At 30.5% G+C, this 18,807-nt stretch overlaps 1 protein-coding gene across 1 annotated transcript in view; it reads right to left on the reverse strand.

Moving 5' to 3' along the window:
• Positions 1-18,491, reverse strand: part of LOC113519011 (lachesin-like) — a 79,193-nt gene extending 60,702 nt beyond the window's left edge. Inside the window, exon 1 of the mRNA XM_026904053.3 lies at positions 18,336-18,491. The gene's annotated coding sequence lies outside the window, so the exon portion shown is untranslated. The remainder of the gene's footprint in view (positions 1-18,335) is intronic.
• Positions 18,492-18,807: the final 316 nt, after the last annotated feature.

The following is an 18,807-nucleotide window of genomic DNA, read 5'->3' on the forward strand; positions in this document are numbered from 1 at the left end:
AGTTTCTATTAAACGAAACATAAAATTCTAATTCTCACACATTATTATGATTATTTAAGCAATACACCTCATGTTAATGAATAGAACGTCTACAACATAAGGGCTAATACCCCCATCTAGTTGACAGAGGATAAAAGGATGATGGAGGAAATACATGCCGATAAAATTACCACATGCTCTTTAAAATTATTATATATTCTCATTTTTTTTTTTATTATTATTTAAGTATTCTGAATTTTCGAATTATTGCTATATATAAATTAAAAACCATTTAGTTGAATTGGACACTGACCTAAATATTAGACCACAAATCTAATTTAAACAACGTGCAACGAGTTTTAATAATTTAGCAATCAATAGATCACATAACAACCTTATATTCCTAATCCTCATAAAATTTGCAAATATATGTATCACACAGTTTTGATTACGTTAAATAGTATATGAAGTATCCTATGTATTAACATAGGTTATAACTTACCTGTGTACCAAATTTCGTTCGCATTCGTTTAGCCGTTTATGTGTAATTATGTAACAAACTTTCACATTTATAATATTAGAGTACTGTTACATTAATATTAGGAATCACTAAAAGATGCCTTTTTAAAATCCTAGATCTCAGGTTAGTTTCCAAAGGAGATATTGGACGGAAGTTTCGAAATGTATATCTACTCAGCCTAAGTTTGACGACTAAAGGAACTTTAGATAGAAATGCACTATTACGAGTTGTGGCAAAGTTGAAAAAAGTTCCCTATTAATTATATTCATTGTGGTTAAAACTTCGCTCGTTACCGACGATTATTCTACATTCAAACTTAATTAAGTAATAAAACCCTTTTCTAACTTTTAAAAATGAACTATTGATCTGTCAGTGGCACTCTCAAAGTCCAGATATTGAAAAAGTAATTGAATAAGACTAAAAACTTTTAAATTCTTTATAATTAACGTCCTTGATCTAGTGGATTGATAGATCGATCGCTGTACAATACAAACATTAGTATTCATGAGTACGTCATCATCATGTACAAACTGTATTCAACCGCGTGTTTCCTATATATGTATGCATTTACAAATGTATTTTGTCCCTTCTTTGTTTGATTTAAATTGTTAATTTTATGTACTTGATTTTTATTGGCTAATTATAAGTACACATATAAAAGAAATCCTTGAAATGTTTTATATGTATTCGTGTTGATCTATGAATTCTTCATTACATGAGGTTGATTCGATTTAAGGTTTGACGATCTTACTAATAATAAAATTATAATAGATGATACATTTTTATCTATACATGGAAGATATAAGAAAAAATTATATGAGACGTTTTAATAAAGTCAATAAATGCCAAATCAATAATTATTAGAATTTTTTGCTGTCTACAGTTCCAAATTAAAAGTACCCGTAACTGACAAATGTCTATGAATAGATTGATGAATGTAGAGGAAGCGAAAGAGGTCTATTCGAATTAGAGCACTTGGCATTCCATTATTTCTGCGTTATTTAGAACTTTTTGAAATAATTTAATTGCAGTGTCTTTAATTTCAAATTCTTTATTTAAATCTTTAACATTATCCAATTATATAATAGATACGAGATAGATATACTACATATTAGGTATTGTATATTGTATAATGATTTATTACAGCATGACAACATACTTATCCCTGGGGAGAAGGGCTTGTTAGTAATACTGACTACTAGACTCATTACTAGTAATATATCCAGTCAGGTTTACCTTTAAATGATCCGCCCTGGAAACAATTGTGCTGAATTCCTGGTGTATGTATCACATTATAGTATGAAGGGCTAACTGACCTTTTCATCTCACCTATCATCCCTCACTGGTGCCCGCCAGCGTATACCGCCATCGCAACGAGGTTATTGTTCCATTGTTATCCATTAAAAAAAAAAAAACTAGGTAAAAAAAAAGATTGGCTAGACCTTCCACAAATCTATTTTAATTATTGAAGAGTTTCGTCACTTTCTTTCAAATTGAGAATTCAGCATAAAAGAAAAAGACATAACAGTTCAATAGCTAAAATAGGTTTATAAAGAGCGCAGATATATTCATCTAAGTTATAAATATGCTGTCAAGTGAACCATTTAAATGTTTTACAATAAAATTCTCAGATTTTTTTTTTCTTGTAACAAACTACAAACATATCTATTTATTTCTTATTACTGCTCAAGGATTGTTCACGGAAGATATGCACTATTAATATTATAAATGCGAAAGTTTGTAAGGATAAATGAGTGGATGAAAGACTTTATCACGCAAAAACTACTGAATGGATGGAACTTGGTACATGGTAGGGAATATCCTAACTTAGGGTATAGGCTACTTTATATACTGATTCACGCGGAGGAGGCCGTAAGAAATAGTTAGTTTTAATAAACTAACAATAAAATACATGAAAACTCTTTAATTTGTTCAATGTAAGTCCATAGTGATTTTATGTTATATTATAACATTTTATTAATGTAAATAAATTTCTAAAATAGGTATTATGTAAGTATTGCTTCAAATTTATTCCCAATTATTTATTGTTGTAAACGTTTTGCAACATTTACCGTACTATAAAACATATACCATACTTCATATACTTCTCTAAAAAAGTATAGATGAAGTAAATTATATAACAATATAAAGAGTGATACGCCTTTATGAATACATATTTCTAAACATTAAACAACATCTTTCGTTTGGAGTGTACAACAAGAACGATGCATTCATAAGAAAGTGTTCGCCATTACAGGTAAATAAGTGTAACGTAGATGTGAAACGGTTCCTTACACCATTTCTACTAGATTTAACTCTGCGATCGTGCCTGATAGGGGTCGTCGCCCCTAAGAAATGGCCAACCCTCATTCCGTTATCTGACCGCACCATATTTTGTAGGCGACGTAAAACTTGCTTTATTTATTGTCACTTATTATTATTTACGTTTTATTACTGCTATTACTGTTATCATCTACGCATAATGATCTGGATGTTTAGTGATGTAACTTGTTACAGGTTCTTCGAAGTTTTCCCCCAAATAAAAATGTTAAAAGCTCTTTAACTTTCTTTAAATTGAAACTTTGTTTAAAAATAATATTATTAACACTTCAACTATTTATTGTCAAAGATTTACTAGCTGTTCTCGTGCTAGGTATAAATTTATGCTGTGTCATAATTTATTCAATTGATTCGATCTTCATTTAAAATTCATTTAATATTTAACTTCAGCAACTCTTACTAGTAGACGATGTCTAAATAATAGGAGCAACAGAAGCCAAAATAATCATTTTTAAAATTTTTGTCTGTTTATTTGTTTTGGCATTACACAAAAACTACTGTACCAAATTGGATGCTTTTTTCACAGTTACATTCTTCAACACTTAATCTAACATAAAATATGATATACGTATGTTGTACATTTTTATGTCATGTGGAAGCGGTAATAGGCAAAAGATTGCAATACGGCAAAAACGCGGTTGGCAAAAACTAGTATTATACATATCTAATGATAATAGAAGAACGCATGGATATGTAATTTTTTTTATCTGTTTTTGTTTTAAATAAAAAAAGCGATGCCATACGAATACTAATTTAGAAGAACGAGACTATTGGTTTGGTTGGGACAGTTGTTAAATCTTGAGGATGTAACACCAAAGTATGATTGAAAAACGATGATAAATTTGTGGCACGAAAAATAAACTGTTTCTTCTTATATTATACTAAAAAATGAAAGATAAACGCTTCAAAACAGGTTAGAAAATGAAAATAAAAGACAAGAGGAATTTTGGTCGAAAGTATAAGTACTAATAATATAAGTATAAAAAGGTCCCAGCATAGAAAAGGCTATCCCTTCTATTCCCGTGGGTGTCGTAAGAGGCGACTAAAGGAGGGCGAGAGTCGAGCCACAACTTCCCTCTTTAAACATCTCTAAAGCCTAATTGCGGTTGCCAATTCGCCTGCCAAGCGTGGCAACTATTGGCAAAAGCCCCCAAGGGGGAGGCTTATATTTAGCAGTGGACAGTTAAAGGTTGATATGATGAATGTATATATAGATATTTATTTTCTCTTCAAATATTACAGTTAAAAACTTGACAAAGTACATCAAGAATTTTAGTCATCAGGAATGGTAAATGATGACAAGTACTAATGAATAAAAATTGCCATGAGAATACAATTTGATAAAATAAATTTATATGTATATTTAAAAGTCAGTTAAGATACAAGTTCATAATAAAATAAATAAATAAATAATTTCTATTAACAATTAATAATAATACAGAATTATTTTGCCAATTACAATGACAAACGAAATTATTTCAATCTCTTTACCTGATTATTATTTGTAAGTATTATAGCTTCTATTTGTTGAAGAAAACAAACGTTTACAACGAAACTATGTCTGAAAATAATGAGTTAATTTGAGTTAGGTCATGGAGGCATCTCTGGAATCTCACAAAGGGATTGAAACAGCGAACTGTTTACTAGACGATAACTAAGACGCATTCCTGAGACCTCCGTTCATATTGAAATGGTATTTTATTGTACCATTTAAATAAATACAAAGAGGAAAAATACCAAAACTATTTATATATAATTTTAAATAAGTTGCTTAAAAATCGGTGACATATTGTATAATATTATTACTGACTTCAAAAAGTTCTTCAATCGATGGTATTTTTCATGTACTCGTATATCGTACGTAATATGACTTTACAAATTCTTAATTGACTGTAATGTTTTTTTTTTTCAAAGCATAGTATATACATATATATAAATAGTATTTACACTTGTGTATTGTATGTAGTAATAATACTATTATTTCAGGCGTTAACTGACCACTGCTGAACATAAGCCTTCCCCATAAGGGAAGTTTTGCCAGGAGTTGCCAGTCTTGTCAGGGGGTGTGGCAACCGCAGTTAGGCTTTTAGAGATGTTTTAAGAGGGACACTGCTACCCATCTCTCGCTCTCCCTTAGTCGCTTCTTACGACACCCACGGGAAAGAAAGTGTCGGCCTATTTCATGCCGGGACACACACGTGTATGAAACAATCATATTAATATTATTACTATTAGAATTTTTTATAAAACTAAATCTTTAAATATTTAGCTGCATGTTCATCTCATGCTAGTTTTATGACGATTTTTTATGAAACAAAATAAAATCTAATATTATCTTCACTTTTTTTTTCAAACAAAAAAGCTTACTCGCTTACTTTAATCACACATATTTATATAGAAAGTTTATGTAGTAGGCATTCATACTATATTATTTGAACACATTTCCTGTACGTAAAAACGTTATTACTTCCCACATAAAACAACACAGTTACCCTCTGTACTTTCAGTCAATATATATACTGAAACTCACTCGGCTTACTCTAGCTTGATCGGCCTCTACTTTGCAGCAATATCTTAAGGAAAGACATTCTTTCCTTTATACAGAAGAATATATACATGTAGATAAATGTACCTACACCCGTACTGTGAGCTATGTTATTGGGTTCACGGGTATCGGCCAGCTCAGCTTTTATTATCCGTAGACACTGTATTTGTTCACAACGGACTAAATTATTGATCCCTTGTTACGTTGACGTTATTTTATTTTTTACTATCCTTCCCTCTTTCAACTTAATCTATTTAAAATAATTCCTCTTTCCCACCAACTACATTATTATATTCCTTTTGTTGTAATTGAATACTATCTTCTTTTATTACGGGGCGTCTTCATAATATTTTATTATCGAAAGTATTTTTGAGATAAAATGAACTAGGGGTGGAGCCCCTAGTGTTAATAATGCTCTTCCTTTTTTCTACTTGAAGGCTTTGATAGAAAATATTAACGCCATTAAATATTGATAAGAGAAATTAAACTACAGTAATGAGTGTTGGTACCTACTCGCAACAATGTTAATATATTTGCTTGAGTACATTTAAGAGCGTTTTATTAAAAAAAAAAGGAAATATAAGTGTTAAGGTTCATTTCAGTTTCTTAAGTACTTAAATTGTTAAATATTAAGGAGTGTCATCTGTAATACAATTATTCTAGTTTTTCTTCACTCCTTTATCCTTTAAGATTATTCTACAATAAACATATATTTGAAATATATGTTTATTGTAGAATCAGTTTAAATATTTATTTCAAAAATAAATATCTGTGGAAAGCCACAGATCAATCAATAGATCTTAAAGATAAGTTATTGATTTAGATGGAATTAGACTAACACACAGAGCACAAAAAAGAATTAGAATATAATGAGATTTAGAACATAAAATTACGTAGAAAAAACGCAAGAACAATATACAAAATTGTTTGCGAATTAGCTTGAACAATGTAAAAATATTCTTAGAAATCATAAAAAAGACTCATATGAAGTAGAAGAAGAAAAAAGATTAGCAATTTTGATCTAACTTTATACGAAACTTTTATATTTATACCGAGGTGGCAAACAAACATACGGTCTACCTGATGGGAAGCAGTTATCGAAGCTTATGAACACCTGCTAGAAAGGGTATTACGACCGCATTTATTTTACATTTTTCTTAGTATATAGGTTTGGTCTATCCAAAGAATTATTTGGTCTTTTCATATAATGCTCGGGTATTTTGAAAAATGACTAATATGTGTAGGCAATGAGAGAATAACTACTGAAATAATTAAATTACCCAGGCTAATAATGACTGCCACTTATTGGACTGAGTATCAAAACAAACATATTTTATTATTATTATTTATGACATTAAAATTATGCACAAATATTATAAAGTTTTCTTGTCTTATAGATGCTTTGACCTATGATTATTAAATTTAAAATAAACTAAACTTTAAACAATTTTAGTAATCGGACTCATAATTTGTACCTATTAGGAAAGAGTTTTATGTAAAAAATCCACTAACTCTTAACAGTTGAAGTTTATTAAAATTCAAATAAAAATTTAAGACAACGTAAAATGTTAAATCCTTGTTTTACAGATGGTCAGATTATGAAACGAAAATATGCATAAGTAGTAAAGTATTTATATATTAAAACAATTGTCGCTTTGATGATGTCGCGGGTTCTGATTGGTTAGCGCGTGCCATACGTTTATTTCTCTCCCCGCGCTCCATCCATTGTATCTATATAATCAAATTGCTAAACTATTACATAACAATATTCATAATGACCAGACAATATGACAAATAATGCAGTTTATACAATAATTAATAACTTGGCCTGATATAGTTTGTCATTATTCATAATGCCCGGGCATTGTAAGTAATGTTCTTCATAATCACTTGCTTCATAACATATACATTGTACGATTTTTTTCATTTCAACAATTACACATTAAATTATTATTTAAAAATTGAAAATTATTTGTAGTAAAGATAAAAATTAATAGTTGTTAAAAATACCCATAAGTTTATTTATATTCTTAAGTCTTAGTAATAGTACTTCTATTGGTATTCTTATTAATTTCTGTTAAATTAATTAAATTATAAATCTACTAATTCCTATTGCTTCGAACAATGTAACTTTTGAATTAATTAAAAGACAATCAATATTGTGAACTTTGTGATTACTAGCTTAGCTAGAAGAGCTTTTGTACTTACTACAATGGTCAAATGATTTCAGTAATGAATCGAAGAACTATTTATATATCGCAAATAACGAAATTTAATTTAATTAATGTTTATATTAATTGTTGGTTTCGTGAACAAAGTTATCTGTCGTGACAAGTAAAACTATAATTTTATAATATACATACATATTATATGTCTATCGTCACATAGGCATTAAGTAAATACAATTTACACACTACAGTTATACAACTAAAGTGTATGTTTTTAAGACTGAACAAAATTAACCAAAACTCAAACAAGGGTCAAATATAATAGAGCAATAAAAGACATTGTACAATAAAAGGTTATTATAGATAATTGACGAGTTCTTACCACGATGATATTTTCTTTGAGTGTACCGACATTTTGACTCTGTTGTAAGAGTCATAATCACGACTCAACTGATGTAAAACGGGTACGACTTAAGAGATCACACTTTAGCTCACCGAAGTGTGGCAACGTCGCAATTATCTATCAATTTTCTAACATAATTAAGGAATTTTCAAAGTTTCTAGTTGATTATTTAAAAAGTATTCTGCTTTAGTAGTAATGCTACAAGTGTTAATCATAGAATATGTTGCATACAAATCTACCGCCAAAAACTTTAGACCTATTTCATATTTTGCTTTGGAACTTTTCAAATATTTTTTTCAAACATTATAAAAATAATTTATTTTTCTGTTGACATAATAGGCATAGGTCATGTGTGCACATTGATTAACTATCAATACACTCTAAGTTGCGTACCTACATCTAGTTATCTTATTCAGAGACCGGGTTCTATCTAGATTTATATTCCACTAACACAGCGAAACAATATCGTCAGCATCTTGAGATACTTATGAGCTTAAGTCTCAGAATAAATAATAGTATAATCCTAAGTTCTAGTATATATTTTTTGTGTTTATTTCGTATATGTACTGACTGATACGTTGTGATAATGTAACAATAATTTTGGATGTGAAAGATATGGAAATGTCAATGAATATTTGAATCAGCACATATATACTGGTATATATATTTTTATTAATCTAATACAGAATATAAAAAAAAAAAACACCAGACGTTGCCAAATTTCTAACAAGCTGGGAGACGTTCTCGTATGCTTGTATATTTCCATATGTATTCATTCACCACTGATCGAAAGAAAATCTAAAGTACAAGTATAACTTGTATACATAATATAATAAATTAATAGATTATATTAAATTCAGAGTTATTGACAACACTATTATTATTACAAACAGACATTGAGTGAACGATACATACATGTATATGTTTGCCTTTAGAATGCAAAATCTTTAAACACTGAAATGTAGTGAAAACTGTTTTTTTTTTTAAATGACACTCTTTCTATACATTATCAATAATTGGTACGTATATATTTTGTTATATCTTACTGACACCTACGTCCTCTACAATATTTATATATCTGTATCAACGTTGGGTTGATAGATTTTTTGTATACTTTAATAGAAATCTATATAATTCATTCATTCAAGCAGTTCTATTGGCTCGTGTACAGATTCCAGATTAATTCGGTTTCAATACTTTCAATTCCTAGAAATCATTGATGTAAATTTAAATAGCAAATAGTACAGGCTTTAATTTTATTTACTCATACATTTTCTGTACAAAAGATATACCTAAGTATAATATTTATAGATTCTAGTGACGCTCAGAACTATCCAAATACAAATAGTAGTAAATCTCGAAGATAGTGTTATCTCTTATTACAAATGTGTTATAAACGTTTACATAATGACGTTGCAAATCGAAGCTGAGTAGTCTGCCATTACTCCACGCGACGCATATCAGGAAACCGTAGAGCCATCTCATATGAGCCGCCAACGGGGGTTCTTATTGGGACATGTATTGGAAAATCTTTATGTTATTATTTACGCGAGCAGGAATTTCGCGGCGCTAATACCCGTCGCGTTGTACATTTATTGAAGTTTTTATTAGAAAATACCATCCATACTTCATGTCGTTCGTAAAGGAATTTGACTTATTAGTACCTACTACATGCTTAATATATTTCTCCCTTTATCTGAGTACATGCACAATGGAAATCTCATTAAAATATCATGTTCAGCGAACGTTCGGCTTGGAAATTAGATTTGATAAGAAAATCCTGACATTTTAGAATCATTACGGATTTGAGTGCTTTATCTTTGATAGATAAATGCTTACGTAGTCCTACGAATTGATTGTACCATGTAAAGAAGAATGCCTTGTCATATCTGAGAATATTTTTAGACTATTAGCTTATTAATGAGTTAAATGCTTCGCTGTAATTAATTCTGGGGACGAGAGAACTTTTTAACTCCTTGCATAATAAATGAAACGGTCAAGTGTGAGTTTGGAATCGTACTATAACAAGCCTTTTGCAATCAGTAAGCGAACCGTGGCTATGGTTTGGTGCGGTATTCTATCGCATGCGGAAATTGTGCTACGTTTTATCAAAATGCTTTCCCCGCTCGACCGCACCCTGGGTCGGTAACACGGATGTTTGCATCTGTGCTTTACCGCAACTCTGCCTTTTGCTACAGTTTACTTGTTGATATTACAAAAATAATAATATTTGATTCGTAATCAGTACTTAAATTGAAAGTTACTTTGTAAACATTAAATTGTATCATAATTAAGCGAAATTCAAATATCGAGCAAGATTATATACCTACGTATTCTACTTCTTTTTAAAATATTCTAAAGTTCTACCAACATTATTTTTTTTCTTAAACCTTTGATCTGTAGTCTTAATCTCTACTACGATCATGAAAGATGCCCTAATTAATTATAATTTAGTAAGTTTAATTTACATTTATACTTAATAATACAAATTTATATTTATTTTTTATTTCAAGTATCCTAATTAAGATTATCAATGCGAAAATTTTTAAGGACGGATAGATCTATAGGTATTTGTTATAAATTCAAAACTACAGAATGAATTTGAATAAAATTTGGTACACAGATAAATTATATCCTAACTTATCACATAGGCTATTTTATATATAGTTTCAATCAGAGAACTAGTATTAAATAAATCGCTATATAGATGGTGTTCGTAAATTGAGATCGTAATCTCTTTAGTAGAATGGAATCAGTACTCATTTTCGAAATTTTACTAAGCCTATATAGAAGTACTATACTACGCCTATAACATTCATTATACGATGCAAACTGCCATCTTAACTCCACACCTTAACGAGAACTACTAAAAGCCTTGCTCGTTTCAGCAGTTCCCCCTTAAACTTGTGTTACATCAGAGTAAACATCAGAACAACAGAGACAAGAATATTGTCTTTGTTTGCGATCTAGTATATCTAATTTTGGTTAATTTCTTTTGCTACGTATCGAAATTCGTGATTCCAAAAGGAAGAAATATGTCTAATATAGCGATTATCGATTATGAAGTATATATGAGCAGCCTACTGTCATTTAATATGCATATCACTGCAAAACATTTTTAAGCCGTGAGATATTTCTTGTTTCTTACACGTCACGCGTGTGCGTGTGCGTGTGTATGTATGTGTGTGTGTGTATAACGGAAATTTTGTGAACGTATTATGTATGTTGTACTATACTAACTCTAAAGAAGACTATGGATAAAGTCAAAACAATTAATAGACAGGACAAACATAGTAACTTTATAAAATTTCTGTTACATACATATATGTGGTTAAAAATTATCATTAGTTTTAAAAATAATATTGGCATAATTTTACTTGCTTTTTAGTTTTGAGTTACCTTATTGTTAAAACACAGCTTGTCGAAACCTTCTAATCGACAATTTCGTCAGTCAAAAGTCGAGTTAAGTCGACTTAACATAGTGATTATTAATATATTTTACTAACATCTTATAGTAATATATTTTTTTCTTAGTTTTAATTTTATTTCTCTCTTAATTCTCTGTTCTTATATTTTTTGATTATTAAAGATAAACGTCTTTCAAACAACTTCGATAACGGGTTCTAAATAAAAATGTGTGCAGTTTAGCTATAATAACAATGCTATCCGTAAATCGCGAATAATTTTCCACTCCAGTATTCAAAATAATTTCCTTTATCTGATTCCTTGTCGTAGTCAACAGCTTTTACACGTGGCATCGTTGAGACTACTACTTTGATGTGATCATCGTTTTGCTTTTATCCCATTTTAATACTCTAATATGTTTAATTAAACCCTGCAATTATGTCAGTTTAATTAGTATAAGTAAAATCAAACGAGTTGACATTTTGATTCTAACATAGAAGAACAGATCTTTATGTTAAGGTTTTAATAAATTGATAAAAATAACATCTGGTTAAGACATGATAAACATAATAAAACTTTAAAATAAGTGCAAATCATCAAGATTATAAGTAATAATAATATGATGTAGCCGTAAAAGGTATTGAAGACGACATAAATAGCTGCTTGGGAGTCTAATATCCGTATCAAAAATTTATCACAGCAATACTTGAAAACTTGAGAAAGGGATATTATCTTTGGAGAAGATAAACTAACAAGTATGTTTTATTACAAAAGGTAGTAAGCAGCAGCAATGAGGTATCTACAAATATGTTTAATAATTATAGATACATAGATAGCAATAACTACAAGGAAACACACGGAGGAAGCTGCATGAATTAGTTGCACCGACAAGAGGAAACTCTTAAATGAAAAGAAGAAGAAATGTTATTACGAGTATCTCTTATAATTGCTAATGAAAAAAATAACTTTACTACTACACAAGGTAAGATAAAAGCGTTCTCAGTACAATATATAATCTGTTGAACTTTATCGGTCAATAATAGACCTGATATAGGATAACCTTTTAATAAACTAAAATGTAAAGTCATAGATACTTGTTATGTGTGTGTTATGTGTATTTGACCTACAGAAATACCTTTGAATTAAATTTTACACATAATAGATATGTTTCCTTATGCAATTTGGAGCTAATAATCAAGAAACTACTAAATTTAAGCATGACCATGTTAAATTGGCTAAGGAAAACTTAGTACAAAAAATATAATAAATTTTAATAATAATTGTGCGATGAATTGGATACCTCATTAAAGAATTAGCTAGCCTATCTATTCAGAAGTAGAATAATAATGAAAAATACCCAATTATAATAATAAGTACATATGTGTACTTACAGGACCTTTACCACCAAAAGCGTGATTGATTCAGACTACCATCTTGAATTTTATGGACTGAGAGGATCGAGTAGAATTGATCGGAAAGGTTGCCATTTGCCACTTATCCTGGCTTGGAAAATCACGTAATATATCGGAGGCCATTTTGTTTAGGAAGAGGCCACCAAATACGGCTTATTATCGAAATATTTCACCCTTGGTTTAAACTTTTTAATACAAATAGTATTATAATCTACGTTTCGTTTATTTAACCTTTCATTGTTAAAATAATTACGTACATAATTTAAATGTTAACAACATTTAAACTACAATGTATGCAAATATTTTGGGTTAATCATAAATCTAACATTATTCATGTGTCATTGCGTTTTTGCTTTATTGCTTGTTTAAATTTGAAATAACAATTTAGGCATAATAATAAAAATAGAAGCAATCTGAATTCACCATAGGTAGAAAAAATTTAACATCATAACTTGAAATATAGGCAATGAACTAATATGAAATTAGATTAAGGCAAAAGTTCAATATAACCTGAACGTGTGAGTTGGGTACTTATGTACATATCTATATCTGGTACATCTAATATACCTAATAAAATTAAAATTCAGATTGTTTTTTTTTTTAATGGATGATAATGGAATGATAACTCTGCCTGCGCTAACGGTATACACTGGCGGGGCACCAGTGAGAGATGATAGGTGAGGATGAAAAATCAGATCAGTAAGCCCATCATGATGAAAACATCTGGAATCCAACACGATGGTTTCTAGGTCCTCCACGTGGAGGTCGACCCGACGGGGTATATTGCTAACACTAGCTAGCTAGCTAGGATTGTTAGTAATGAAGACTGGTAGTCTGCATTACTAACAATCCCTTTCCCCCTAAGATTGATATTCAAAACTCGAACAATGTACAAATAATTTTATTCGATGACGATGAAGTTTTTGAAATTCCGTCATAGATTTGCGTTATTTTGATTAAAGTATAAAAATCAGTGTAAATTTATATAAAGAACAATTAATTGGAATTCTTTGGAAAACACAACACGCCTTTGGCTGAACTGATTTGGCAATATTTTTAATTTTCTCAATAGACCAATTAAGGTTTAGGAAAGGAAAGAATTATGTCTACCAAATTTTATTTAAATTCGTTCAGTAGATTTTGTGTGAAAAAATAACAAACATCTATCCATCGTTAGAAAAATTTCGCATTTTATTAATTATATTAATAGAATAATAACATTTTAGATAATAGAATAGATAGATTTATAGATAGATAGTCGTCCTCCGTTTAGCCTGCCTGCGACGTGGATCGATCCCCGGCCAGGTCATGATGGAAAACGATCTTTTCCTGATTGTCCTGGGTCTTGGATGTTTATCTATATATATGTATCTATTATAAATATAGTACCGTTGAGTTAGTATCCCATAACACAAGTCTCGAACTTACTTTGGGGCTAGCTCAATCTGTGTGATTTGTCCGTATATATTTATTTATTTATTTATTTATACAAAAACTAACTAATAATAATAATTTAGATGTGATATGGAAATGATACCTATGAAATTTGAGAATTTTCCTCAGTAAGTAAGTAAACAGAAAATTATTTTCTTGGTATGTAAATCTACATTGTAATGTAGATCTGTAATGCTCCTCTTTATGTCATATGTTCTATATATTTATTGCTACTTTCTTTCAGGTGGACAACTTGGCTGTCTGCCATTTTAAATAACATATTTTAGCATTTACATTCATTCTCTTCATTCACCGTGTGGTCCCAGTATAGAATAGGCCATCCCTTCCTTTCCCGTGGCTGTCATAAGAGTCGACTAAGAGAGCGAGGAATGGGCAGCAGCGCCCCTCTTAATACATCTCTAAAAGCCAAACTGCGGTTGCCAACCCGCCTGCCAAGCGTGACAACTATTGGCAAAACTCCTTTTATGGGGAAGACTTATGTTCAGCAGTGGATAGTTAACGGCTGAAATAATAATAATTCATTCTCTGTTTGTAAATGACCTTGCAAAGAGGGAGTTTCACAATTCATCTTTATATATATATATATATATATATATATATATATATATATATATATATATATTTTATATGTTATTGTCTATTTATGACACAAAAGTCAAACTTTTATGTTGCTACCTACATTATTATTTTTCTAAATAGTCTGATATAAAATAGATAATCGAACTCTTTCAAATATGGTTTCTATTTTATATGTATTTGATACTATTTGTTTATTTGATTCTGACTCGAGATTGATATTGACTCAGAACAAAAAAAAATACCAGTTATTGTTTTGTGTCTATTGAAATAATCAATTTTTTTATGCAATTTAGCATGGCTGATAGACCACTTGATGAAAAATGGCCACATGTATATAAGCGACGTAGGTATACTTAGTTATGTCTATGGATTACCATGAACATAACTAAGTATACTGTGTCGCCCATGATACCCTCCTCTCATTATAACAAGTAATTATCTAGTACCATAATTTATAGTGCTTAGTACTTTACTTGTATACGGACATTTCGATATGCCTGTCCAGTTTCAAATACCTTAATTTATGATTAAGACATTGATAGCAGCTTGATCATAAATACATGTTTATTTATTTAAAACATATCTGTTACCGAGATTCAACATAATACGTTTGAAATGCGACAGAGCTTACCCGGTTTTCCTTTGAGTATTTTCGGATTTCGAGCTCTATTTACATAGATATGTATTTTGTATTATAAACAAGGTGTAATAAAAAGAGTATTTTCGAATTCAAATCCGGTGAATTACGAATTCAAAATCAGGCGATAATATTTATAAAACTCAATTTTCTCCAAAGAGGATTGAAGACTGGAATACAAAAAAATATCCTTCATACGAACTGCACGGTCACTTGATCAAATTAATGCAGACGTTTCAAAAATTACTTTTATATTTCGACCCATATACCTTGGAGAAAGTTGGACAGTTTCGTGAATACTGTTACTAGATTTTGATCGTTACAACTTATAGGTGTGAATTCTAATAAAATAAGCAATACTGCTTAAAGATCTTTCAAACTTTGTAACATAATTTCTAGATTTTTTTTATACAACTTAGAATGGCAAACAAGCTGACGGCCCACCTGATGGCATGTGGCAACCATCGCCTATAGACAAGCAGTACCATGGACATGTAGTAATATAAATTTTATTATTATTATTATTACACATCAAAAATAAATCCTTTTTTTATGCATTTTGGAATTAGAAACAAGCTAACTATCCGCTTAATAGAAAATGGTATTAATTGTATATATATCAACAATACCACGGATATTACAATATATACTGTAATTCCTTTAGTACTTCTTATTTGTTACCATTCCTGATGACTAAAATGATCAGTGCACTTTGTTAAGTTTTCAATTGTAATCTTTTGAAGACAACAATAAATATCTATATATAAATTATATGTTTATCTAATTAAACAATAATCAATGTTACATAAAAATTACAGTAAAATACAAAAATCCTAGAAAAAATACCAGATCTTCAATAAGATATTCATTTAAAATCTTTATACCAAGGAGAATGATAGAAGAAAATGACAAACTCATGGCAGCATGTGGGCCAGATTGTTGCGTTCCCTAAAATATGGTTGAGTGCAATGAAAGCTGGTTTACCCGTTATATCAATTTTGAACGAGTGCTGGTTGTGGTTTATTCAAATTATTACTACTGATTTCATTATTATATTAATTTAAAATGCAAGCTGACTTTTGACAAGCAAAATGACACGCATATGAAATAATTATTACTGTGGCATCGTTTGATTTCGATTCGAAAATTATAGCCTATTATGGATCGCTATATTTTAGCTGTCTCCATAAATTTTGCCATGTAATACAAAAGAATTTATTTTTAAAGTCATGTACATTGACAGTTTTTCTTGAGTATAAATGTTTCTAAACTAGCTGAATCATTAACAGTCTATTAAAGACTTTATTGATTATTATTCTATTATTAAAGACTATATGTATAAACTCTACAAGACGGTTTTCAGCTCTAACATGAGACCGGCGATGCAGGTATATTCTGTCTTACAGTACCTAGACTGCAACCAAATAATATTACTTTGTTGTAGTGTTATGTTCCTGCGGTAATTAAGGCTACAGAGTATTAAAGATCCTTAGAAGTTCCCTTTACCTGAACAGTTCCAAAGAGCGGGGGGAGGAGGAGGGGGAGGCGTGTAGGTTAGCAACGCGCATGTGACAATTGTGTTGTAAACGTCATTACCTATACCGTAACCACTTATGATCAGGCGCGCCGTATGCTTATTCTTAATACCGTCGTAGTCTAAAACAATAACCTCCTAATATATAAACGTATCTTAACTACTATTGAAGTGTTTAATCTATTTCTTCTTTGAAAAAAGTAATAAAACACTTGTTTTTTAGAGGTATTAATTTTTATAATTATGAAAGTATCTATCATCTTTTTTATATCAACTTTTTTTTTATTTTTTATGAAACATCAAACCTAAATTATTGTTAATAAAAATATTGTTACCCGATAGTAAAATATTGAGGCGCCCATGTACACAAATGGTAAGCATATAAATTTAAGTCCAGGAGGGGGACAACGAGATAATAATTAAATAAATAAATGTAGACCGCAGTGCGATCCCGCCTGCAAACCATCGTGGTTAATTCTCGAAGAATTCTTCACGATTGACCAACTGAACTGTTTACACAGTCATCTATTATCCCTCACTAGCGCCCCGTCAGTATATAACGAAAGCGTTGGCGGAGTTGCATTATGATCCTTTAAAAAATCATGTAATCTATATATAGGTATAAATATATAGTATGAATACTTATCAGAACACGACGGACCCGTCATTTCACCGTCACAAATGTCAAATGAGAAAGTCTCGGTTTTTTTTTTCGTTATTCATCGACAGTTCATTCATCGAAGTGAAACATTGACAGATCCATTGTAACCACGAACAATAGACGTCGAACCACCCAAATTTGTAATAATAAGGTCTTTTTTCATATCACCCTGTGAATCGTTTGACGAGGGAAATCTGAAGATTATTAGGCACTTGAATCATTTTCCCTAAAACCCAATTTAAGTTATAACATAAAATTAACATAAAATATTTACTACCTACCTTTCCCCCAGTATACTTAATTCAGAAACACAATATATAACTTTAACAAAAAAAAATATTTAATTACAATAATGTGCAGCACTGTCGAAATAGAAGGAATAATAAATAAACAATAACACGCACGTACCAATAAACACAACAATGAAAAACGACAACAAATTTTTCATTATTAAAATTTTTATTAATAAAATATTATTCTTTAAACAAATCTTTGATTTTAAGGAGTAATTGTCTAATGTCATATTTCATTAAAGTACTAAAAATTTCTGACAAACAATTCATAATATAACTCAACCAAGAATAAAGTCATGCAATTTCAACTTTACTTCATGGAACTTATTACAACTTTAATCGTATGCAATAAAAGTAATCAAACATTTAAATTTAGAAAAACAATTCTAAAATTGCATACATACCAAGCAACCGTTGAGCTGTTTCAGTACCGATAATATTATTTGTTGCAACGCGAGAGGGCGCGAGGGAGACAGCGAGAAAAGCTCCTTAACAACTTTTTAAGGGAGCGCGAGAAGTCGGGCGCAGCGCGAGCCGCGGTTACCGGCGATTCATTAAGAACCAGCGTGGAGGCTGCGAGTAGCTCACCCCCGCTCGCCCTTGCTCACCCCCTGGACTGCAGCCACCGCGCAAGCGCCCGCCGTCTCCAATCCTGGCCCTGTTGCTTCTGACGGCGGCATAACGTCAAAACGCAAACGTTATGAATACGCTTAATCGTCGCTGAATCTACCGACAATCGCGATCATCTACGTTTAGATTAGAATAACTTCTGCGGACACGACAGTATCTGTAATACTTGTGAAGGAACATCCCTAGCTCATAAAAGGTTTATTTTAAAAGTTTTCTTGAATTTGTCTTAAAATGTAAATTAAGTAA

The sequence above is a fragment of the Galleria mellonella genome, unplaced genomic scaffold (assembly GCF_026898425.1).
Source record: "Galleria mellonella isolate WM207_F2 unplaced genomic scaffold, CSIRO_AGI_GalMel_v1 utg165, whole genome shotgun sequence".
NCBI lineage: Eukaryota > Metazoa > Arthropoda > Insecta > Lepidoptera > Pyralidae > Galleria > Galleria mellonella.